Source organism: Schistocerca cancellata, chromosome 4 (assembly GCF_023864275.1).
Source record: "Schistocerca cancellata isolate TAMUIC-IGC-003103 chromosome 4, iqSchCanc2.1, whole genome shotgun sequence".
In the NCBI taxonomy this organism is placed as follows: Eukaryota; Metazoa; Arthropoda; class Insecta; order Orthoptera; family Acrididae; genus Schistocerca; species Schistocerca cancellata.
In genome coordinates this window covers 715,880,318-715,905,709 of record NC_064629.1, presented here as the reverse complement: position 1 = coordinate 715,905,709, position 25,392 = coordinate 715,880,318, and the positions used below count along the sequence as shown (strand labels likewise).

At 39.5% G+C, this 25,392-nt stretch overlaps 1 protein-coding gene and 1 long non-coding RNA gene across 2 annotated transcripts in view; one reads left to right on the top strand and one right to left on the bottom strand.

Annotated features, from left to right (window-relative positions):
- LOC126183729 (uncharacterized) overlaps positions 1–25,392 on the bottom strand; it is a 345,488-nt gene that overhangs the window by 82,731 nt on the left and 237,365 nt on the right. The window lies entirely within an intron of this gene.
- Positions 21,067–25,392, top strand: part of LOC126183735 (uncharacterized) — a 153,633-nt gene continuing 149,307 nt past the window's right edge. Inside the window, exon 1 of the long non-coding RNA XR_007536799.1 lies at positions 21,067–22,885. This is a non-coding gene — a long non-coding RNA (uncharacterized LOC126183735). The remainder of the gene's footprint in view (positions 22,886–25,392) is intronic.

The following is a 25,392-nucleotide window of genomic DNA, read 5'->3' as shown; positions in this document are numbered from 1 at the left end:
AGAAAAAATCAAAATCAGTTTCTTTTGATGCGACCGACACAACATATCTCAATGCCAAACGATCAAAACAGCATTTCTTAGAAACGACTCCAAGATGGCGCAATGGATATTTTGCTTTCTTACTGCAACAATTCTCTGATGCATGGGAATTTATTCATCTACCGGGTGTTTACAATTAAACTAATGGTGTTCCAAGTGCTGCTTTGTGGGCAGTATAAATTGAAGGACGCTGAAACACGTAGGTATGTTCATAGAAAAATGGTTCAAATGGCCCTGAGCACTATTGGACTTAACATCTGAGGTCATCAGTCCCCTAGAACTTAGAACTACTTAAACCTAACTAACCTAAGAACATCACACACATCCATGCCCTAGGCAGGATTCGAACCTGCAACTGTAGCGGTCGCGCGGTTCCAGACTGAGGCGCCTAGAACCGCTCGGTCACACATGCCGGCTATGTTCATAGACCAGTGCACTGGTGGAGTCTGCTAAAAAAATAAAAATAGTTCCACTTTCTGCCACCAGGTATATGGCGCTGCAAGCAGTTATAATGTGAAATGTTCCCTGTTTTGACGTCAATATACTGGTTGCCACGTGGCGACGTGTTTTGATTTCTTTTGTGAAGTGACTGTTGATGTAAAGGTTTAAGAAATTTGAAGTTTTCTTCTCCTGTTGAGAAGAAAGACAGTGCGCTGCTGGTAAAGTTGTATTTAACAGAACAGCAGCAATAGCAGCGGTGCATTGCGGAAATACCGTCGACAGAAACAGTTGTGAAGACGACCAGCGTCGATAAATTGGCTTCAGAATACGTTCGACAAATCTGAAGAAACAGATGAGCTAGGTGATGCAGCAGGGAGAGGAAGGCAGGCCCACTCCCATGGAAGTTGTTGATGAAGTTAGCTGTAGTCGTCCGTGCAGCACGTGCCTCAGATTCTGTAGCCAGTGCTCGAGCTGTCTCACTGGAATTGTCTCTTCCCTGGTCGACAGTTCAAAATATTTTGCGACGCATTTTAAACTTGTATCCCTACTAGGATACATAGGATTTGTCGACCTGGAAAAAGCGTTCGACAGTATAAAATTGTGCAAGCTGTTCGAGATTCTGAAAAAAGTAGGGGTAAGCTATAGGGAGAGACGGGTCATATACAATATGTACAACAACCAAGAGGGAATAATAACAGTGGACGATCAAGAACGAAGTGCTCGTATTAAGAAGGGTGTAAGACAAGGCTGTAGCCTTTCGCCCCTACTCTTCAATCTGCACATCGAGGAAGCAATGATGGAAATAAAAGAAAGGTTCAGGAGTGGAATTAAAATACAAGGTGAAAGGATATCAATGATACGATTCGCTGATGACATTGCTATCCTGAGTGAAAGTGAAGAAGAATTAAATGATCTGCTGAACGGAATGAACAGTCTAATGAGTACACAGTATGGTTTGAGAGTAAATTGGAGAAAGACGAAGGTAATGAGAAGTAGTAGAAATGAGAACAGCGAGAAACTTAACATCAGGATTGATGGTCACGAAGTCAATGAAGTTAAGGAATTCTGCTACCTAGGCAGTAAAATAAGCAATGACGGACGGAGCAAGGAGGACATCAAAAACAGACTCGCTATGGCAAAAAAGGCATTTCTGGCCAAGAGATGTCTACTAATATCAAATACCGGCCTTAATTTGAGGAAGAAATTTCTGAGGATGTACGTCTGGAGTACAGCATTGTATGGTAGTGAAACATGGACTGTGGGAAAACCGTAACAGAAGAGAATCGAAGCATTTGAGATGTGGTGCTATAGACGAATGTTGAAAATTAGGTGGACTGATGAGGTAAGGAATGAGGAGGTTCTACGCAGAATCGGAGAGGAAAGGAATATGTGGAAAACACTGATAAGGAGAAGGGACAGGATGATAGGACATCTGCTAAGACGTGAGGGAATTACTTCCGTGGTACTAGAGGGAGCTGTAGAGGGCAAAAACTGTAGAGGAAGACAGAGATTGGAATACGTCAAGCAAATAATTGAGGACGTAGGTTGCAAGTGCTAATCTGATATGAAGAGGTTAGCACAGGAAAGGAATTCGTGGCGGGCCGCATCAAACCAGTCAGTAGACTGAAGACCAAAAAAAAAAAAAAATCCCTACTAGAACTTAGAACTACTTAAACCTAACTACCCTAAGGACATCACACACACCAATGCCCGAGGCAGAATTCGAACCTACGACCGTAGTGGTTGTGCGGTTCCAGACGGTAGCGCGTAGAACCGCTCGGCCATTCCGGCCGGCACTCCGCTAGCATATTAATTTTCACATTCTCTGTTGTCCATTAGCGAATGGTGTGTGGGAAAAATGACTATCTATAAACCTCCGTGAACATAAACTTGAAGTGCGTCCATGGACCTGACGGGCCCATCGGTAACGACCGAAATTGCAGCACTTGGAACACCGTCATCCTCTGTCATTGGCGTCATTGGACGCGATGTGGAGCGGCGTGGGGTCAGCAAAAATGGTTCAAATGGCTCGTAGCACTATGGGACTTAACAGCTGAGGTCAACAGTCCCCTAGAACTTAGAACTACTTAAACCTAACTAACCTAAGGACATCACACACATCCATGCCCGAGGCAGGATTCGAACCTGCGACCGTAGCGGCCGCGCGGTTCAAGACTGAAGCGCCTAGAACCGCTAGGCCACCCCAGCCGGCTGGGGTAAGCAGTCAGCACACTGCTCTCGCGGCCATTGTCAGATTTTGTGGTCTGGAACCGCTTCTACTCGGTGAAGTAGATCCTCTACTGGCATCACGAGGCTGCCTGCACTCGTTCCACTACTCCCGCCAAGGAAATCTCCCTGGAATTTGCGGGAATTGTACCCGCATCCTTCGCATGACCCCTCAGCTAACGAGACGGACGATAACCGTCTGTAAGAGCTCAAATTTCTGCGATATATGTTAACGTACATTTCACGAGACATGTGGTAGAAGGTAATATGTTGTCCGATTCTTCTTCGAATGTACGCCCTCGCAATTTGAACAGAAGACCTTCCTTGCACTGGTACACGACGTCCCTCTTGTAGCCACTGCCAGTAAAGTTTGTTGAACATCTCCATAACACTTTCGCGTTACTAAACGAGTCTATGACGAAACATGTCACTCTTCATTGGATGCTCTATATCTCTTCTGTTAGTCCTATTTACTTAGGATCTAACACTAATGTACAAAGAATAGATCGAACAATTGTTTTGTAAGCCCTTTCTTTCGTGGATGAATAAGCGTTTTCTTAATATTCGTTCAATGAAACGGCATCTGGTATATCTCCAATTAGTTTTATGATGTCATTCAATTTTATTTCGCTCTGAACAGTTACTCCTAAGTATTTTAAGATTGAAACTGATCCACCGATTTTTTTACCAATAGCATAATCGGAAAGTAATGTATCTGTACACCTGTTGATGGTTGGGAGTATTCCTGTACTAAATGATTCACTTATTATATCAGTTACCTGACAGTCTGTTTTACTCGAACTTTGTCTGATGACCTTATCTGACATACCACCAGAACCACAAAATATAGTATTTCTTTGTTTACTTGTATCTTTTTTCTGTTACTGTCACTGGTAACGAAAACACGGTGTTTTCATTTTGAGGACTTTAGCGTCATTATTTGGGCTATACTGGTTTTAAACATGAATTCTTTAAAGAAAAATTGAAAAACTGGAAGAAACCGAACTCGAGGAAGATCAATTTGGATTCCAGAGTAAAGTAGGACATTCAAGGCAATATTAAACCTGTAACTTTGCGTAGAAGATAGAGTACGGAAAGGCAAGTCTGCATGTAAAGCGTTTGCAGGCCTAGAGAAAGCTTGTGACAGTGTTAAGTGGGATACACTTTGAAATTCTGAAGGTAGTAGGAGTAAAATACAGGGAGTGAAAGGCTACTTACAACTTGTATAGATACCAGATGGCAGTTATAAGAATTGAGAGGCATGAAAGGGAAGTAGCTGCTGAGAAGGGAGTGGGATAGGATTGTAAATATCCCTAATGTTATTCAGTCTGTACACTGATCAAGCACTAAAGGAAACCAAAGAAAAATTTGGAGAAGAAATTAAACTTCAGGGAGATGAAGTAAAAACTTTCAGGTTTGCCGATGACATTGCAGTTCTATCAGAGGCAGCAAAGGACTTTGAAGTACAGTTGAATGGAATTGACAGTGTCTTGAAAGGAGGATATAAGACGAACATCAACAAAAGACTAACGATGGTACTTGAATGTTGTCAAATTAAATCAGGTGACGCTGATGAGATTAGATTAGGAAGAGAGAGTTTTGCTTTTTGGGCCATAAAATAACTGATGATCGTGGAAGTAGATAGGGCATAAAAGGTATACTAGCAATGCTGAGAAAAGCGTTTCTGAAGAACAGAAATTTATTAACACTGAATAGAGATTTAACTGTTTGGAAGTCTATTATGAATGTATGAAGTATAGCCTTGTATGGAAGTGAAACGATGATGATTAATAGTTCAGACAAGAAAACTGAAGCTTTTGAAATGTGGTGCTACAGAAGAATGCTAAAGAATAGATGGGTAGATCATTTAATTTATGAGTAGGTACTGAATAAAACTGGGGAGAAAAGAAATTCGTGGCACAACTTGACTAAATGAAGGGATCAGTTGACAGGACACGTTCTGAGACATCAAGAGGTCACCATTTTAGCATAGTAGGAAGTGTGAAAGGGAATAAATTGTACAGGAAGACCAAGAGATGAATACAGTAAGCAGATTCAAAAGGATATAGGCTGCAGTCGTTATTCGGAATGAAGAGGCTTGCATAGGATAGAGTAGCGTGGACAACTGCATCAAACCTGACTTAGGACTGAATACCACAACAACAACACTGGTTTTTAATCAAATACAGTATTTGATTTATATTAGACATGTTAGCAGAGTGTCGGTCGGGGTGGCCAAGCGGTTCTAGGTGCTACATTCTGGAACTGCGTGACAGCTACGGTCGCAGGTTCGAATCCTGCCTCGGGCATGGAAGTGTGTGATGTCCTTAGGTTAGTTAGGTTTAAGCAGTTCTAAGTTCTAGGGGACTGATGACCTCAGAAGTTAAGTCTCATAGTGCTCAGAGCCATTTGATTTTTTTGTTAGCAGAGTGCATGGGGGTCCACAACAGTTCTTCCTTCACTTTTTTTAATAAATGTATTGTGGCTCAAGGCCAACTCACATCGGACGCCAACACATTTCTTTCATGGTACATCACATTACGATCTTGGTTAAACTGTTTTCCACTTAAGTTACACAAATATTTGCACTCTTGATTGTTGAGCGCTATGCTTAACTTTTCTGATGTGCCTATAATACATTTTTCTCACATTTTTGTTGTAATCGTACCTTTTTGTGCACTTTGAATTTGTGCAGTTCTTACCTTCATTCATCATGTTTGTGATTGTACAGTCCCAGTTCGAATTCAGTAAGAAGATGAAGAATCTTCTAATCTGCATCAACTGAACCCTGCCGAGGTGCAGATGGCTCCCCTAGGATTCAAGTAGGAAATAAAAGTCTATCGAGCAGTGGAAATATTGGAAAATTAATGGACCTAGCAAACGAGCCTGGAGTGCAGTCCTTACAAAAATCAGTAATAATAAGAGGGTATGAGGTTCATCTAGCTACTGAAATGAAAGAATGGTCAGAATTGGCTCCAATTTATATAATCACAAATGAAGGCCAGAACAAACATGGTTTGATAATGGCACAGTGTTAATCTGAACAATTGGAGATAAAAGAAAATTAAAACATAACATCTTTAAACAGACTCAGTTAGAAGGGGCTATAGTGCGAAAAAGCTCGCAATGTTTGATTAAATAATAGGATCAGATTAATAATTTATAATTAATCGAAAAAACAGCAAGTACACAATACCGTTTGGAACATGATGATTTCTGCAATCTGCTGTCGGGTGGAGAACGTCACTTGCAAAATCCCAAAGTGCCTAAAACATTAGTGAGCCTCCATTTACTTAGAGCAATTTTGAAACAAGATCCCATTAAGTTATAGAAACACACCTATATTCTCCTAACCATTCTCATCTTTCCTTTGCTTTGGCAACAAGAACTTACTATATTTCCTCTCTGCTGTAATGTGGATTGCGCGCTAAATCTTGCCACTCACTGGTCACGTCACACGCTGGAAGGAAGTTCCATCTGAAGATTGCAGTCTCCAAGTGTGTCTCCCTTGACCATTTGAATACCTCCTAGCCTTGAGTGAAAATTCATGCCCAAGGTGTCACAAAAATTTTCTCTGCTCCCAGTTTCTCACCGAAACACACTCATCTTCCAATCAAAAAAGTTGTCAGTCGTTCTCCCAATGGGAAACGTTCTAAAACTTGCCCCCTCCCCTTTGAAAAAGTTTGTTTGAACGCTAGCCAATGTCTTATTTTTTTCAAGTTGGCAAAATCTTACCTGTTCAGCAACAGCCTCCCCCTCTTCAAGAAAGTTCATACTCTAACCAATGTGAACAGCATCCGTGTTTGCCTTTCTGGGAAAACGGCGTCTGATCACCCACTCAAGCTCCTCTTTTTAGGCCGTATCCGACCACCATTCTTCCCGCTACTTCCTGCACTGCTTGAGTCAACAAACCCCGCATCCTGACGGCAGACCGTCGGCACATTGGCTCTTTACAAAGCGTGGCCGATATTTCATTCCCAAAAACGAATTTTTTACTCTCCCAAGCCAAGTAAGATCTTATCTACCTTTCTGGCCACCCTCACACCGTTCTTTTATGACCAGCATCCTGTCTGCAGCCACCGTCGTTTTTAGCTCATAACGGATATCCAGTTTCCTTTGGGTGTTATAACTGTGGTATGAGCTATTGATTTTGAATAAGTTGCTATTTTTTGAAACAAAGCACATCAGGGAAAAAATATATTGGGCAGGTGGTGTAAGGATTTGTAGAACTCTAAACAGATCCCTGCATGAGTGCCTAGGATGTACTCCACACATAATTCTTATTGCTCGCTTCTGTGCATGCAACACTGTTTTTGCTATTGGTTGATTTCCCCAAAATATTATACCATAGGCCGTAAGTTGGTGAAAATAGCCAAAATATGCAGTTTTTATTGTGCTCATTTCCCTAGTGTCTGAAATTATTCTTAAGGCAAACGTTGCTGAGCTTAGCCTTTTGCACATATCTTGAATATGGTGGTGCCACTTCAATTTGTTATCTATATGCAGACCCAAGAATTTGGAGGACTCAACCTTCAAAATCTCGTGCTCCCCCATGTTTAGGTTCATTTCATTAGTAACATTTGTGTTAGAAGAGAAATGAATGTAATTTATCTTTTTTAGGTTGACTGTAAGGCCATTGGTTTCAAACCAGTTTGTCAAATCCGCAAAAGCTTTATTTGCAGCCTCATTTGACACATTCCCTGAGAGATTATTAACTGATAAAGTGGTGTCGTCAGCAAACATGAGTATTTTCCCATATTCTGTACATAGTGCTAAGTGCTAAATATTAGAAAGAACAGTGGGCCCAATACTTAGCCTTGATGTACTCCTGCATTAATGGAGCCCCATTCTGAAGATACCTGGCCACCATGCAGTCCTTCCACGATTACTTTCTGCTTTCTACCACACAGATAGGATTCAAGCCACTTGCCTACGGTTCCACCCATTCCAAGGGTCTTGGCTTTATGCAAGAGAATATGGTGACTTACACTGTCAAAAGCTTTTGATAGTTCACAAAATATTCCAACCGCCATGATGTTATTATTTATGGCTTCCATAACATTGTCAACAAAGGCATGTATTGCATCCATGGTTGATGCCCCTTTCCAAAAGCCAAACTGGCTACTGCTGAGGATGTTATATTTACTAGGATGCTCAACCATTCTGCTATGCATCAACTTCTCTAGTACCTTGGAGAAAACTGAGAGTAATGAAATTGGTCAATAGTTTGTAGCCTCAGTCTTTTCGCCCTTTTTGTAAATTGGTCGTATAAGCCCATATTTTAGCCTGTCGGGAAAAACACCTTCTTCCAATGATGTATTACTAATATGGCGGAGGACTGTACTTATTTCTTTACAACAGTATTTCAGTAACTTTCTGGAAATGTTGTCAACTCCAGCAGAATTTTTACATTTTAAAGACATAATTATTTTTTCCAATTCTATCACTGTAGTTTTTCGAAGATGCATCTCATCTATTTTGTTAGTTAAGGTGTTATGCAAGTATTCTGTAACTTTTTTCACAGAACCCTGGCATCCCATTTGGTTGGTGACTGTTAGGAAATGATTGTTAAAGATATTAGCCACCATTTTGGGAGCATCCACCGAAAGGCTCCCAGTTCTTAATCGAATTACTTATCGCCAATTGATATGAGCACTGGTCAATGGAGTATTGCATTGATAGGACTGGAGATGTACAACAGCATCCCGAATATCACCAAGACTAACAACAAACTGCATCTCGATATTAATGGTGAAAAAGATATTCTGGAGATAGAACCTGGTGCATACAATACCGACGATTTTAACGACGTCTTAAAACAGTCCAGAAAACGTATTGAACTACATGCAAACATCAACACACTTAAATCTGAAATAAGAACTGTAAATGCAACTATTGACTTTAACCAGAAAGGTTCAATAGGACACCTGCTGGGATTCACAAAAGAACAGATTTTTAAGAAGGATCCAACTAAATTTTACGAGTCGAATCAGTGGACATACTCCTAGTCAGCACAATATGTGTCTAGAGTAACATTGCAATGAAATCCTATCTCAACGATACTCTCATTCACACTATTTATGGATTCTTCCCCTCAGTGGCAACGGGGTATAAGATTTTTGAGACCCCTGCCAATGCAGTATACCTTCCAGTGACAGCTCAGACATTGGACTATTTGGAGCTGCGTATTGTGGACCAGAATAATCAACTTGTTTACTTTTGTGGTGAGGAAATAATTCTACGATTACATCTAAGACAGGATGGGCATGCGGTATATAACAAGTGCACGCAATCCACAGCACGCCACTTCGCTACCAAACAGCAAAGTGATAACACCTTCGAACTACGAGTTTCTTAAATCAGTTGGTCTGAAGCAGCACAATGATGTCATCACTCAATATAACCAGTCCAGTAGAGTATGATGAGAGAACCATACATCAGGAATACTTCTCCCATAAACCTTACAATCACGTTTAACAAGAATGATGGAATCTCGATTGTCATACAGCACCAAGACACATTCACGCTTCCATGCAAGAGTTTCATATATCTCTAGGGGTCATTCAAGAAAAATGATGGCAGCGATACAGTGAGATCCAAGTTGACCCGTAACGCATTAGCATTCCTCTTCCAAGAGATTCGCTATGAACTGAATGGCTCTGAGATCAACCATACACACAATGTTGGCATAACATTGACCCTTAAAACATACATCTCGGCATCACCAGCAGATTTGCATAGTTTAGAAAATGCAGGATGGGTCATAGACGAACCAGAGGATAGAGCAGCTCAAGAGTACAAGTGATTTACTGCATGTATACCTCTAAAAATGCTTATGGGATACTTTGAGGATATGAAACAGATTATTATGAACACTAAACAAGAACTCATTCTGGTGCGGAGTGCGATGGACAATAACTCATACATTCAAGGAGCTCAAGAAGAGAATATGATCACAATCAACAAGATAATATGAAAAATGCCTCACATCAGTGTATCCAACGAGGAGTGTTTGAAGCTTTCAAAAGCCCTGAATTCAGATACATTTCTGTCACTGACATTCCACTCATGGGAGACCTTTGAGTACCCAGTCTTACCGGTGCGAGCAGACAAACATGGGCTATTAAGTTAACTAATGCCAAAGTCTACCTCAATTCAGAATTCTACCCATATGACAATCTATATCTGCAATGGAATCAAAATATATACAGCCTGGCGTATGACATGTATGCAAGGTTTCGTCCTTCTTACCATGAAACTGCTTAAGGAGAGGCAGGGGGTTCCTACTAGGTCCATCTAAGTTCAAAGAGCTTTCACTGATCATTGTAACAGACTGCTCTAAACAGAATGAGATAATTAAGTCTGGACCTATAGAGGTGTGAATTGAATTTGAATCATCCACAAATTTCCCAGAACACACTGCTGCATATGCTTTAGTTCTACATGACCATGTAATCAACTACTGTCTGCTCACAGGTGTTGTGCAGCGAGACATATAAATGAATAGGTACTGCCATGTACATTGATCATTTGATGATGGCATGTCAGCAAGTGAACATCATTGCAGAAGCACAAGGATTCTATGACGGAGAGTGTAGACAGTTTGAATTTAAAGATGTTACGTTTGTAGTGTACACACAAGACGCTGGAATAATTGAGACTTTCACTGCAAATATTGAATCACCAAGCCCCTTCAAGCAAGTGAAGTGCTCTAAAACACAGAAGAGCACAAAGTAGTTGACTAATTTTTATCATGGAATTCATTGGGATGATCATGGTATATCCTATAAAGATATGGTGGCTGCACTTAAATTATTTGATCACATGGACACCATCGTTTATGTGAAGGGAAATGACAAAATCTCCTGGATGCGACAAATATTTAACTTTGCTTCTATTCTAACCTGGAATTCTATGGCTGTCCATCTATCCATCGACTCAAGAACATTTACCAAAAAAAGTGCTATTGTATCTGCATATGAGAATGTAAAATTACTTTTAAGTTGGATGACAAATAAATAATTTTATTGTTCGATAACAATGCTTGTTTTCTTTCTTTCTGTGACACCAAAGTCCGTAGCAAGTTAGTTTATTGGCATACTGTACGTGAAGCGCATTCCACTAGAGCTGTCTGAGACACATAACTCAGCCTTTGAGAGCACTTTCACATGATGAGTAATGTTGCCTGCGTCATTAATAGACCAGCTTTCACCACACCTGCATGGAAACCACTGAAAGTGACAGTTCAGAGGCAATGCGTCATGTACCAGTTGCGTGACTGCCTCCAGACCTGAAAGTGACAGCTCAGGGCGATGTGTGATCGCCGCCGCCGAACACACTCCAGTGCCTGTCATTCAGAAATCATTTTTTTCAAAGCACATGATTAATGGCTCCAAGTGGGGCACATCCTTACAATACCCCTCTATCATAATATTATTCCCTGTTAGTTATCAATAATATTGAAAAAAAGTGAAACCATTGGGAGTTGGTGATATCTGCTAAGATAAATGGCCAGTTGGTGGATTAGCAGGTGATGTTGCTATCACCTGGGGGTTTTTATATCAATAGTAGGTTGGTGTCATAATGTTCTTGCTGATCAGTATAAATGGATCATAGGCATAAAAGCATTAAAATACACTATTTGATCAAAAGTATCTGGACACGCCCAAAAACATACGTTTTTCATATTAGGTGCATTGTGCGGCCACCTACTTCCAGATACTCCATATCAGTGACCTCAGTAGTCATTAGGAATCGTGAGAGAGCAGAACTGTGTGCTCCACAGAACTCATGGACTTCGAACGTGGTCAGGTAATAGGAAGGCACTTGTGTCATACGCCCTCGTAAACATCTCTAGGTCCACTGTTTCCAATGTGATAGTGAAGTGGAAACATGAAGGGACATGTACTGCATAAAAGCATACAGGCCAACCTCACTTGTTGACTGACAGAGACCACCAACAGTTGAAGAGGGTTGTATTGTGTAATAGTGTCCAGACCATCACACAGGAATTCCAAATTGCATCAGAATCCACTGTAAGTACTATGACAGTTAGGCGGGAGGTGAGAAAACTTGGAATTCATGGTCAAGCGGCTGCTCATAAGCCACACATCGTGCCAGTAAGTGCCAAACACTGTCCCTCTTGGTGTAAGGAGTGTAAGCATTGGACAACTGAGCAGTGGAAAAACCTTGTGTGGAGTGATGAACCACAGAACACAATGTGGCAATTTGATGGCAGGGTGTGTGTATGGAAAATGCTTGGTGAACATCATCTGCCAACATGTTTAGTGCCAACAGCAAAATTCGGAGGTGGTGGTGTTATAGTGTGGTAATTTTATTCATGGAGAGCGCTTGCACACCTTGTTCTTTTGCTTGGCACTATTACAGTACAGGCTTACACTGATGTTTTAAGCACCTTCTTGCTTCCCACTTTTGAAGAGCAATTTGGGGATGGCGAGTGCATCTTTCAACACAATCAAGCACCTGTTCATAATGCAAGGCATGTGGCAGAGTGGTTACATGACAATAACATCCTTGTAATGGAATGGCCTGCACAGAGTCCTGACCTGAATCCTATAGAACACCTTTTGGATGTTTTGGAATGCTGACTTTGTGCCAGGCCTCACCGACCAACATCGATACCTCTCCTTAGTGCAGCATTCCATGAAGAATGGGCTGCCATTCCCCAATAAACCTTCCAGAGCCTGATTGAACATATGCCTGCAAGAGTGGAAGCTGTCATGAAGGCTAAGTGAGGGCCAACACCATATTGAATTCCAGCATTACCAATGGAGGGCACCAGGAACTTGTAAGCCATTTTCAGCCTGGTGTCTGCATACTTTTGATCACATAGTGTAGCTTCAATAAAAAGAAATGTCTTCAAAAGGAGCGTAAACCCATCTTGTCTGTAAGACCTCTGTTGCAAAATGTTACTCTGCAAGGAGCTGAAGTTCAATACAAATTGCCATCTTATGTTATGTGTTAATCATTGTGCCTGTCTAAACTTTTCCAGAATGAAATAACTGGACAATCACTACCCACAAAATGTAGAAATTTTGAATAAAAATTTTGGAAATTTAGCGTAGCTTTTGATGGTACAAAATACACTCCCGGAAATGGAAAAAAGAACACATTGACACCGGTGTGTCAGACCCACCATACTTGCTCCGGACACTGCGAGAGGGCTGTACAAGCAATGATCACACGCACGGCACAGCGGACACACCAGGAACCGCGGTGTTGGCCGTTGAATGGCGCTAGCTGCGCAGCATTTGTGCACCGCCGCCGTCAGTGTCAGCCAGTTTGCCGTGGCATGCAGAGCTCCATCGCAGTTTTTAACACTGGTAGCATGCCGCGACAGCGTGGATGTGAACCGTATGTGCAGTTGACGGACTTTGAGCGAGGGCGTATAGTGGTCATGTGGGAGGCCGGGTGGACGTACCGCCGAATTGCTCAACACGTGGGGCATGAGGTCTCCACAGTACATCGATGTTGTCACCAGTGGTCGTTGGAAGGTGCACGTGCCCGTCAACCTGGGACCGGACTGCAGCGACGCACGGATGCACGCCAAGACCGTAGGATCCTACGCAGTGCCGTAGGGGACTGCACCACCACTTCCCAGCAAATTAGGGACACTGTTGCTCCTGGGGTATCGGCGAGGACCATTCGCAACCATCTCCATGAAGCTGGGCTACGGTACCGCACACCGTTAGGCCATCTTCCGCTCACGCCCCAACATTGTGCAGCCCGCCTCCAGTGGTGTCGCGACAGGCGTGAATGGAGGGACGAATGGAGACGTGTCGTCTTCAGCGATGAGAGTCGCTTCTGCCTTGGTGCCAATGATGGTCGTATGCGTGTTTGGCGCCGTGCAGGTGAGCGCCACAATCAGGACTGCATACGACCGAGGCACACAGGGCCAACACCCGGCATCATGGTGTGGGGAGCGATCTCCTACACTGGCCGTACACCACTAGTGATCGACGAGGGGACACTGAATAGTGCACGGTACATCCAAACCATCATCGAACCCATCGTTCTACCATTCCTAGACCGGCAAGGGAACTTGCTGTTCCAACAGGACAATGCACGTCCGCATGTATCCCGTGCCACCCAATGTGCTCTAGAAGGTGTAAGTCAACTACCCCGGCCAGCAAGATCTCTGGATCTGTCCCCCATTGAGCATGTTTGGGACTGGATGAAGCGTCGTCTCACGCGGTCTGCACGTCCAGCATGAATGCTGGTCCAACTGAGGCGCCAGGTGGAAATGGCATGGCAAGCCATTCCACAGGACTACATCCAGCATCTCTACGATCGTCTCCATGGGAGAATAGCAGCCTGCATTGCTGCGAAAGGTGGATATACACTGTACTAGTGCCGACATTGTGCATGCTCTGTTGCCTGTGTCTATGTGCCTGTGGTTCTGTCAGTGTGATCATGTGATGTATCTGACCCCAGGAATGTGTCAATAAAGTTTCCCCTTCCTGGGACAATGAATCCACGGTGTTCTTATTTCAATTTCCAGGAGTGTATTTGACTTGTACCATTTCTTTTATCTGCTGCCAATCCATTTGATAATTCAAAGGGCTGCACACTATCTTAGATCTCTAGCAAAATATTTTATGATTTGACACATATTCAGGTAACAAGAAATATTCAGGTTCCTTGAGACTTCAGTTGATATTCCACACTTGTCTAAATGAGTGATTTCCTCTTCAGTTATGTTATTCATTGAAATAATATACATATACTCACCTCTGTAGCTGAGTTCACTAACACACACCTATGGAGTGGCATTCAACTGAGTGCAAGCTGGTTCAAATTCTGGTGATGGATGGAAGTTTCACTGTCAAGTTTTGGCTCACAAGGGAAGGAGAGATGATGGTGTAAAATTCTTGATCACCAGTCTTTCTGCCACTGTCTTGGATTAAATTCCAAACCCTTCTTCATTGTCTCATGCAGTGAGGGCATGACACTTGATGGTGTTCCAACCATTAGATGGGTGCATTAAGCTAGCAGCCCTTTTAGCATTATTTGAGAGGAGCAGGTTATATGTTGGCACTGGTCTCTCATCATTATACAACACAAACATAACACTACACTATACCCGCATCCATTAAATCCACTTACACTCCACAAATACATGTATGACACAGCTCTCACATATCTGAAAGGAAATGAGCTAGGGAATATGGAGGAAGAACACTATTTCCAGCACGTGGCTGAATTCACTCCACAGGATTTCCCAGGCAACAATGCCACACTTTTTTTAATAATGAATTATTAATATGAATTTGATGTCTCTTGCTTATGTCCAAGTTACAGACATGTCTGAGGTTTGCAGCACTTTTTCAGAAGAACTGTACTAGCATCTGTCTTAAGCAATTCAGGAAAATCACAGAAGTCTTACATCATGATCTGAAATTCATTTCCGATGTCTTAACCACTGTGCCACATTGCTTGGTGTAGGCCTACTATGTACTTCACTTTGATTATTGCAGTATGGAATTTGCAGTAGGATCTGTCTGTTGAAGGGGAGGTTTGGTCAAGAAAAATGAAAAAAATTGATCTCATAATTTGTATCCCTGAATTATATAGATTGTGTGTTCAAATGGATTTTTTGATTGTGAAAGCGTTTTATATAAGTTATAGAGTGCTGAATGGAACTGTGTGTCAGTCAAAATATAGGCAGCTATAGACTCAACGAAATAGTTCAAGGAGAGATTCAACCAGAATACAGATTTCTGTTCAGTGAACATTTGCTTAAAAAATGCACTGGCACCAATGTGTCAAATGACAATGAGAGCTTCAACGTGTGCATTTGGAAACTGGTACCAAAACGTCTTCCTTGTGGAGCAAAAGCTGTTGTAATAATAGCATATATAGTTGCAGGTGTATTCAGTGAACATTATTAATCTGTTATAAAGATGATGAATGCATTAGGGATTATCAGAGGAATGAACAGCAAAAAGTCTGCAGAGTTATCTGACAGGAACCATGTGACTGTGGTGGAGTAAGGAATGCCAGTTTGTTAACAAAGCGTGAAGTAAAAAATATAGCACCAGACTCAGAACCAAAGCATTTTTGAGGAAGAGGAAGGATGCTCCTATAGTCGTGGGATCACAGATTAACAGTAAGTTCTGAAACAATGTTGTTTTTGTTACTTCAAACGTGTTTTTCTCTAAATAAAATTTTTCAGTGCGCAAAGCATTCTAGAGCCTCGACTGATTAACAAATTCATTTGACTTTACAAAATGAAAGATAATTAAATCTAGCTGGCCTTATGAAGACAATTTTTTTTATTCAAATTTAATTTCTTTTTAATTTGAACTTATGAAAACATGCTAAGAAATTAACACATTTTTCAAAAACCTGTCTTTTTTCAAAGATATTTTTCAAAAGCCTATCAGCTGGTGCCAAAATTCATTCTTATTTTTAGAACTTTCTATTTTTATGGGTTTCAGAAAATGCGATGAGTCTGTACAACACTTCGCACAAACCAGGACGTGCCACAAGGTGCATACTTTGACAGGGGCTGCAGCCACAATTTTTAATTTCTTATGAGACACAAAATATATATTTTTTTATTCATGAATGTATGTATAGTGAAGTGGTAAAATCCTCATTTTAATAAAAACAATCCTTGTATGAAAAAAGTTTTAAACTTCACCCATTTTTCATGCCTCTCAACCAGAACCTCCACTTAAGTGGAGTTCCATCAGACTTTAGGATCACTCTTGGATGCTTAGAATCACATTCTCCTACATGATAAAGTTTAACATCATCTTGATAGTGACATCATTAGATGTACTGCATAAGTTCAGTTATTATGAGGACAGTGAAGAAAATTAATCTTGTTCTTTTCAAATAAAGTACTGGATCCTCCAGCAATCCATTCTGTATATACCCTTTCCCACATTACTGTGATCCAGGTTGCCTTCTCTGCAGCAAGGCAGTGAGGAGTGCAAGTCTCTGTGGCTCTTCAACAGAGGTTGCCTTCTGTGAAGGAACACTTTGCCACACCTCCCACAGACACCAACCAGGGACAACAGTTACATCACCTGGCCACAGGAGCCAACGGGCAACGAGCTCATTATCTCCTGCAGTGACAGCCAATCATGTGGATCCAGTGTAGTCATCCATGTGTTGCATCCCACAGCATGAGTTACAATTGGGGGTTGCACTCTGGAGTTGCATCCTACAGTCAGCAGCCAAGCTTTACAGTCAGTAGTTGCAGTTACAAAGTTACCTTTAAGTGTGGTGGACTGTTGAGAAATGTCATACTGGAATACACAGTGTTAGTAAACAGACTTGTTATTGGAACCACCAAAGCACTAGTGCTGCATTGCCACTAAGGACTTAGCCTATGGAGGACATTATTGCTGGTGATAACTTGTCACTGACTGTGTTTCTGTAGTATGGGATACATTAGTACCAGATTTCATGTTAAGATACTTTGTGAGTTACGATTAACTTCCTTCACTCCCTGCAGGCTCCTTTGGAAAAGTTAAGTGCCACTCAGGAACTGTTGTTACACTGGTTACAGGAACAGGAACAACACCAAGTAGAAATTTGATGCCTGCCACTGCCTTTTCATCCACTGAATATGGCACAGGAAGAGTAGGCTAGTTATGTGGAGAGACTGAAACAACATTTTACTGCAAACAGGATGTCAGGCAATTTAACTAAATGTATTTCTCTTGTTTAATGCTGGTTATTATGTTTATGGACTGGTTCAGACACTTTACCCAGATGAAGACACTGTGACTTGAGTTATTCAGATGTCAAGGACAGGTTAAGTGAACGTTTTCAGAGTAAGCTTCTGAGTCTGGGAGCAAACCGTAAATTTTATTGTAAGTCTGACCAATCATATAAAGAATGGGTTGCTACTATGCAAGGCCTTACACACCACTGTCTTTCCTTGTGTGAAAACTAAGATGTGCTCTTTTCTATGTGGATACTGCCATGAAGGATATGTTAGTTGTCCATGCTCCAGATACAGGGCTATGCAGGACCTTATCTACTAGAATGATCTTTGTCTGTTAGTCAAGCTTTCAAATAGGCAACACAAACAGAACAGTTCCTTGACTATAAGGGAACTCAACTTTCTCAGACAAAATTTAAGAATGTGGATGTTCATAAAGGGAAACAGAATCAGAAATGTTCCCAGGCACCTAGGCCTCAGGCTACACCTTAGAACAAGAGTACACAATCTTCAGCTAGTACCTTTTCTTGAGTCAAATCTTGCTTACAGTGTTTTGTGACCCACAGTAGACAGTCCTGCTATTACAAATGCATCAAGTGGCTATTTTGTCAGAAACTAGGTCACAAGGCTGAAGTTTGTTTAAAGAAATTGTGTTGTACCATTGAGTATAAAGATTCTGTAGTGCAAATTCTGCTTTTAGTGATGAAATCACATACAGTGGCCAGTATCTTGAGACTAGATCTCTTTCAGTATCTGGGGTTCAGGTTTCACAATTTGGCTGCCTGCATCTGTGCCACAAATATGGGTGGGTTCCTTTCACCACTGCCTTCTTCCCTGCCTAGAGCCACCTCCATTCCACTGGACCTTTTTGGGGAGTGAGTTGGCTCATCCTGCTGGACACACACTTGGACTACCCCTATCCCCTACATGGTACAGATGGACAACATGGGCATGTACCACACAATCCAGGCATTACACAAGATCTTCAATGTAGAAGGTCTTCCTCAAGCCACTGAGTTGGATGTGGCACCCCCCCCCCTTATGAATCAAACATTTTTCTCCTTCTGCACAACCACCCAAGGCATACAGCACCTTCACAGAATAACCAACAAGGCTACCAACCAGTTCATTCGAATGTTCCAGGACAAATATGAAGTTAGTGGCTGGTCACCCTGAAGAGGATGCCCTCCTCATGTGTCTTTCTTCTTACAGAAGCATCACCATAAGAATGTGTCACCAGCAGAAAGGTCACACAGGTGCCAGACACGGAACCTCCTGTCCTTGCTGGTGTCCCATGATCAGGACACTGTGGGCATTACTGACTTCTGCCAAGCACAGCAGCAGCTCTCAATCCAGGGCCATGGTCTCCTAGGGACAGCACACAGACACACACATCTCACTTATCCAGAACCTGATCACATCTCATGGTGGTCCCGTCTTACAGACATTATAGCCCTTTTTTAGTTGCAGGTACTAACGATGCATCTTCCCACATGAGAGAATTGGGCGTTTCAACAAACATGCCAATGACCTGCTGTTGCTAATGCATGGCACTTGGCCTGGATGTGTAGAGCCACAGCATCAGCAAAGAGGCTAGGATGCAGATGGACATCGTCCACAATCCATGTTAGTGACCAAAGAAGAAGAGGCTTCACGTCCCCCTCCTTTGGGAGGAGGGATGTTAGATCCTCTGGCTACCCCTGCCAGATACATCCCTTCCCACATCACTGTGTTTCAGGTTGCCTGCTCCACTGGCACGATAGTGATCAGGATGAGTCTTGGCAGCTGTTCATGAGAGGTTAACTTCAGCAAAGGAACTACTTTGCCACGTTTCCCACTAACACCAACCAGGGATGACAATGACATTATCTGGCCAGGAAGACGATGAGCACCAAGCTCATTACCTCCAGCAGTGATAGCTAATCAAACAGGTCAAATGCAGCCATCTGCACAGTGTTATAACATGCGGCCCAAAGACTACAGCTGCAGCTGGCAGTTGCATTCTGGAGTCACATCTTACAGTTGACAGTCGTGTCCTACAATCGACAGTAAGAGTTCCTTGTAAGTGTGGTGGACTGTTGAGAGGCATATACTAGAACATGCCATGTCAGTAAACAGACTTCTTATTGGAACCACCATACCCCTGGTGTTGCATTGTCATTAAGGACTTAGTCTCTGGAGAACATTTCTGTTGGTGATAACATGTTACACACCTAGTTTCTGTTGTATGGAATATTTGTACACTAGAGTTCACTTCAAGACATTTTATGAATTTTATTATTTTGCTTGGGCTAATTTACTTGTGTAGGAGACTCCGAGTGCTACACTGGTGCAGTCATTAATAGTGATGTAGCTCAACAGAAGTAGAGAGGACATCATAACATAAACTACACTGTCAATCATGTAATGCAGTTTAGCCAGATAACAGAACTCTAAATGTTTGACTGATATCATTTTAATACTAACTCCTTGCAAATGTAAGTCAAATAATTTAAATCATTTCATTGCTTCACTTGTTTAAAGTTTTTCATTTTGTAATATTTTCAAAATTAAATGGCAGCTATAGTCAGTGTAATTTACAAACATTGTTATTTTTATGGGTCTTTGGAGAAAACTAGTAACTGTATTCTTGGTTTGAACATTGAGATAGTTACCCTTGTTTTCATCAATTGAAGTAACAAACAATTGCTCAAAAAAAGAACAAAAAAGGCAGTTATATTGCATCAAGAATTTATAGGTGCAATTTTCCTTTTGTCAAAGGAATAGCTGATAGAATGTGAAACAAATGTTAAATAGATTGCATTTTGTTTTAATTTACTAGCTTTAATACATAGTCCCCAAGTGGAGAAAATCTCCGACCTGGCCGGGAATCGGACCCAGGCCACTTTGGTTAGCAATCTGATGTGCTGACTGTGCAACTACCAAAGTGGACAATTCCTAAATTGGCTGATAGAATTTAAAATGAACATGGCAAACAATAAATATGAAGCAAACAAACCCTAATAAATTCATAGAAGAAACTTCCATTCCTCGTATGATAGATGTCTTCTTCACTCATCTCTAAACCAAAGAAAGTGAACACCAATACACATACTGTGAAGTATGTACCAGAAAAATGAATCATCATATTTCTCATCTCCTCTTTTTACATCTTTGGCTTTGCCTTCTCATTTCCTATTCTGTTGCACACCAGTGTCATTTGCTGATCTAAGAAGACCCTATGAAGTTGGTCATTCGTGTTTAGTATATTAACTTTATTCTGAGCACTTGCATTCCATGTCTTCTCCATTGTCCTCATTCTGTATCTATGAAACAACAATTCTGTGTAACATATGTTACCTCATTGCATACTATCCCATTCATCTCAGGGATGCCCTTTATTCTAAAAGCTCAATTTCTAGTTTAGTGATTTTTTTTGATTAATCACAATATCTGCAGTTCTCAAATGGGGTTGCTTTGAGCACCACCTGATATTGGGATTCTGATGCACTATAATTTTCGGACTATTCCAAATGTGATGGGATGTGATGTTTTTGTGCATTTTCAGAGATCAGGATCATTGCCTACCAGATGTTTATCAAAAGTATTTAATTAAAGATGAATTTATATGATTCTACAATTTACAAGAAAGGTTTATTTATTTTATTTATGATCTGACTGGTAAGCAAAAACATTTGCAATATTCTATGCAAACTGTACATGTCTTCATGTTATTAACTGTCACTGAATATTTATAGTGCAAAAGTTATCCACTACTGTACAATATTACAAATACATGTTATTCATTTATTTTCCTCTCTCTCTCTCTCTCTCTCTCTCTCTCTCTCTCTCTCTCTCTCTCTCTCAAACATTTCCATCACGACAATGTAAATTTATTAACTGTATGAAAACTTTGTTTTTTCTTTTAGAGTTTTAAATGCATAAATCATAGTCTTTCTATAAGAAAAACTTTGCTATTACACTCATTCACCTGCCTCGTAGAAGTCTAGATAATTAAAAAATTACATGAGCCATGTTTGTCATAAATTTAAATTTCCTGACATGGTTTGATTTTTTGCTTTTCTTAATGCCAAAGCATCATTGTTTGAGGTCTGAGATTTAATGCAACACAAAAAACATAAAACTGATTTAATAAATTTTCAAATGTGTAACATAAACCATATATTGACATTAATTATACATATACAGAGGAGAAACATGTAAGAGACAGAAAGTAACTCTGAAGGTACATACACAGTTAAAGATTTGTCAACTGAATTCTTAAAATTTATACTGAGAGAATAACGTTCTTTACAAAATATTTTACATTTCTTCAATACTTTAGTTACATTTACAATAAACACACTCTTTATGTAGCCTTCTTAAATAATTCATATCAGTAATTGTATATTTTAGGCTAAAACAAAAACATGAAGTACACAATAGTTAAAACAAGTCTCTCTACATTTTCAGGTGTAGAAAGTGACTGCTGACGTCTGTATACATATTATTCATTTATATCTTTGATATAAAATGGATAACACTGCAGTTTACTTAGAAATAAAGTTCCACATATAGGTATGCCACATTTTGCTGAACCATTGTTATTACCAATGAAACAGTTTCTTCCAAGGGAGTTTTCGGACAAAATCACTTATCTGATGTAGGCTGTTATCGACTGAATTTTCTGTAAATATGAATACAGAGCAATATTAAATATGCTGTTGAAGTGGAATAAGAACAAAAATGAGTGAAGTATGATGACTGAAGTTGTGATGTCAGTGCTCAGTATTGATGAAACACAGGAATGCAGCAACAAGTATAAACCAATTTTCAAAGAGGGTGGGAACTGTTAAAGCTTTCAAGTGCTTTAAAATACATAGCTATGAAAATATTTATAATATATGTGTAACTACAGTCTGATAATGAATAATATCAGCTTTTTTTATAAAATTATTTTATATGAAATATAACAATCATCGAAATATTTAGCTTTAACAAGACATTCAGCACTTTACTGTCAGCAACTTATACTTTTATTTCTTTATGACTTCATATCCATTAACAGTTGCCCAGCAGTCAGGAATAATTTTTTCCACTAATATCCCTTACATTTGTAATACAATATCGTCCCCACCCTGCAAAATATTTTTTTTATGTATGGCTTTGCTTCTGAAATAATATATCACAATAATTTTATAAAAATGTATATTTCATCAGCATTACCATCTTCTTCAATATATATGTCATAAGGCAAGTTATATTTTTACATTTGTGTTTTAACTGTTATAGAATAACAACCTTCATCTTAATCTTCTGTAATTTTAACAAGCTACATATTCTAATTAAATTCGAACAGTAACATTTAACAATGATCACGAATAAATAAGTTGGCTGGATAGTTTATATTAAGCTCTACACATTTGTCTCTGGTATAAAATTTTACAGCATTTTAACAAACACAGAAATTACATTTCATTTCACAGTAAGGAAAACGTAGTTTTTCTCAAAAGTAGAATAAACTTTTCATTTGTGATTTCTGTGAAAACAATTGTATCAGTTAATAATGATGATCTGTTTTTAATTTACAAGTAATTTTGTAATTTTTTTAATGTGAACTATAAGGTCCTTCAAATCAACATAACACTGTTCAAATAATGTGTCTTTCTGTTCTTGAAATGAAATTTGTGATTTCTGTTCTTACAATTTGCTCTTTTTCATGAGCTGGAACTCAGGGATCTTAGTATCAGCAGAGAAATGGCAAATACCATGATACAGTGTAGTATCCCAACTCCAACAACGCTTCAGAAGTATGCATAATTACGTGCATTTTGTACCTATGACTCTAATCAATGATCGAACACCTATTTATTAACTTACAAACCACCCATACATTGTTCTTTTTCAGTTATGTCTGTTGTCCACAGTCTGTTGCATGAGAGTTTAATGTTGCTTTTATTACAAATAACTTCAGAAGAAGATGAATCATCAAATTATGGTACACAAAAATAATTATCTACCAGACTGACCATACAGTACATGTGTGCATTGAACTGTACTGTTGCTTATTATATATTGCAGAAGACAGGATTGCGTTTTCAGTTTTAACAAAAAATTTAAATATATTATCAATTATACAGGAAAAATTTAAGAAAATTTGGTTCGGTTGTTTGTAAAAACTATAATTTTTCAATACACTTTACTGAATGAATCTTGTTGAAATGATACAAAACAAATACACAACATGGCTTTATTTCTTTTTATAACATCTAGTCTTGAAGTGGCACTTGAGAACTCTGTTGTCACAAAAAAGTGAACTGCTGGACAATGAAAAATATGGTCGAAATTTTACACCAGAAGTTATTTGCATGTAATGATACCTGTCAAGCAATGATAAAGAACCATAAAAAGTGTAGAATACTAACAAGAACAGTTGTGATAAGTACCATCATGGCAGTGGTCAAAAGAGTATCAGCTATGTGACATCTCCTGTCTCAAGGAAAACTGAAATAATGGTAAGATTCAGTCTTACTCTTATCATGATATTTTCATTCATATTGTTTGAGGTGACAATTTATTCAATTTATGAACTAACTTCCATTATGATTCTATTGTCTGGGAGCTCATTTCCATCTAAAACCCTTTCCTCTTTAGTAAAAAAATCTTTAAGTGTTGCATTATGATCAAGTGAAATTTAAAAAACACATCACTATGCTGGGCGCATTGTTTTTTTTCCATTATGGAAGGAGTTTTTCTTGGTGTTTCAAATATTACCAATTTTAAGGCTTTTTTAATATGATGTTAAGATGTACAATCATCAGTGAAATATTATGATACTGAATTTTAATTAATACAGAAAATTTTATAATGTTGAGATCAGTAATAACCCTGTTAATTGACAGTGATTACTGTAGTCAGATTCCAGGCACAGGCACTAAGGTGTTAAAGTATTATTTGTTTTTGTTTTGCTGTAATGATTCACTGAGCTATCACAAATTATCTTCCTGTACAACTGTTGTGTTACATATTGCTATATGAAGCTTGGCTTTCTTTTAGACGACTAATTTCATGTGTATGAGATTTCTTGTTTCGATTGCAGAATGTTGTTGTCACTGGTGGTAAATCAACTTTTATATAAGCTGGTAATACAAATATCATAAATTACATGTTTTGTGTGAATCTTACAATTGAGTTTGGATCTTAGTGTACCTGTAAAAAAATGTATGAAATGACACTAATTCAGCTACATCTGAGTTAAGAACACTGGTTTTGTGGGCTGTGGATATAGAATTATTGTAAGTGCTTTTTTTTAATATTTAGTAAGGGACATTGTAATACCTACAGATCATAAATAACAGGCAAATTTTGTCCTAAAGAAGACAGAGAGGAGATGTCATAACTGATAAGTTGATGTTGAAAATTCTCATTATATCTGAACATTAGATGTAACAAGAGGCAGCAAAGTCAGTTGTACTTAACAGGCAAGAGGTAAGGAGAATAATGCCAGTTTCACAGCCAAAAAGAAAGTGTGACAAACAGAAGTGTCATGTTAATATTTCTTATGCAGATACCAGATGTCTGAGACTATTAAGACCTGAAACATTGTTAGAAATACTTTACAAATCCTAAATGTTATTTCAGATGCTTTGTAAAACCACAATATTTTGAAAAAAAAAACACATTTGAACACAACAAAATTTAAAAGACAGTACCATAACAAATGAAAAATTTATTTATACTTTACCTGATATAGCTTATATTAATTTAATATAGTAATTACAACTACATTATTTAATTTTTGTAGACAGAATTAATTCATGTAATTATTTCAATCAGCTGGTTTTAAAACAGAACTAATGTTTGTGTTGCTCAGTATGCAGAAGCCTATAGCAAGTGTTATTCCACTTTAGCAGCAACACTATGTATGTGCATTTGTCATCTCTTAAAACAAACAGTGTGTTACTAACCAGCCAACATTACAAAACTGCAGAAATTTCAAGGCATTG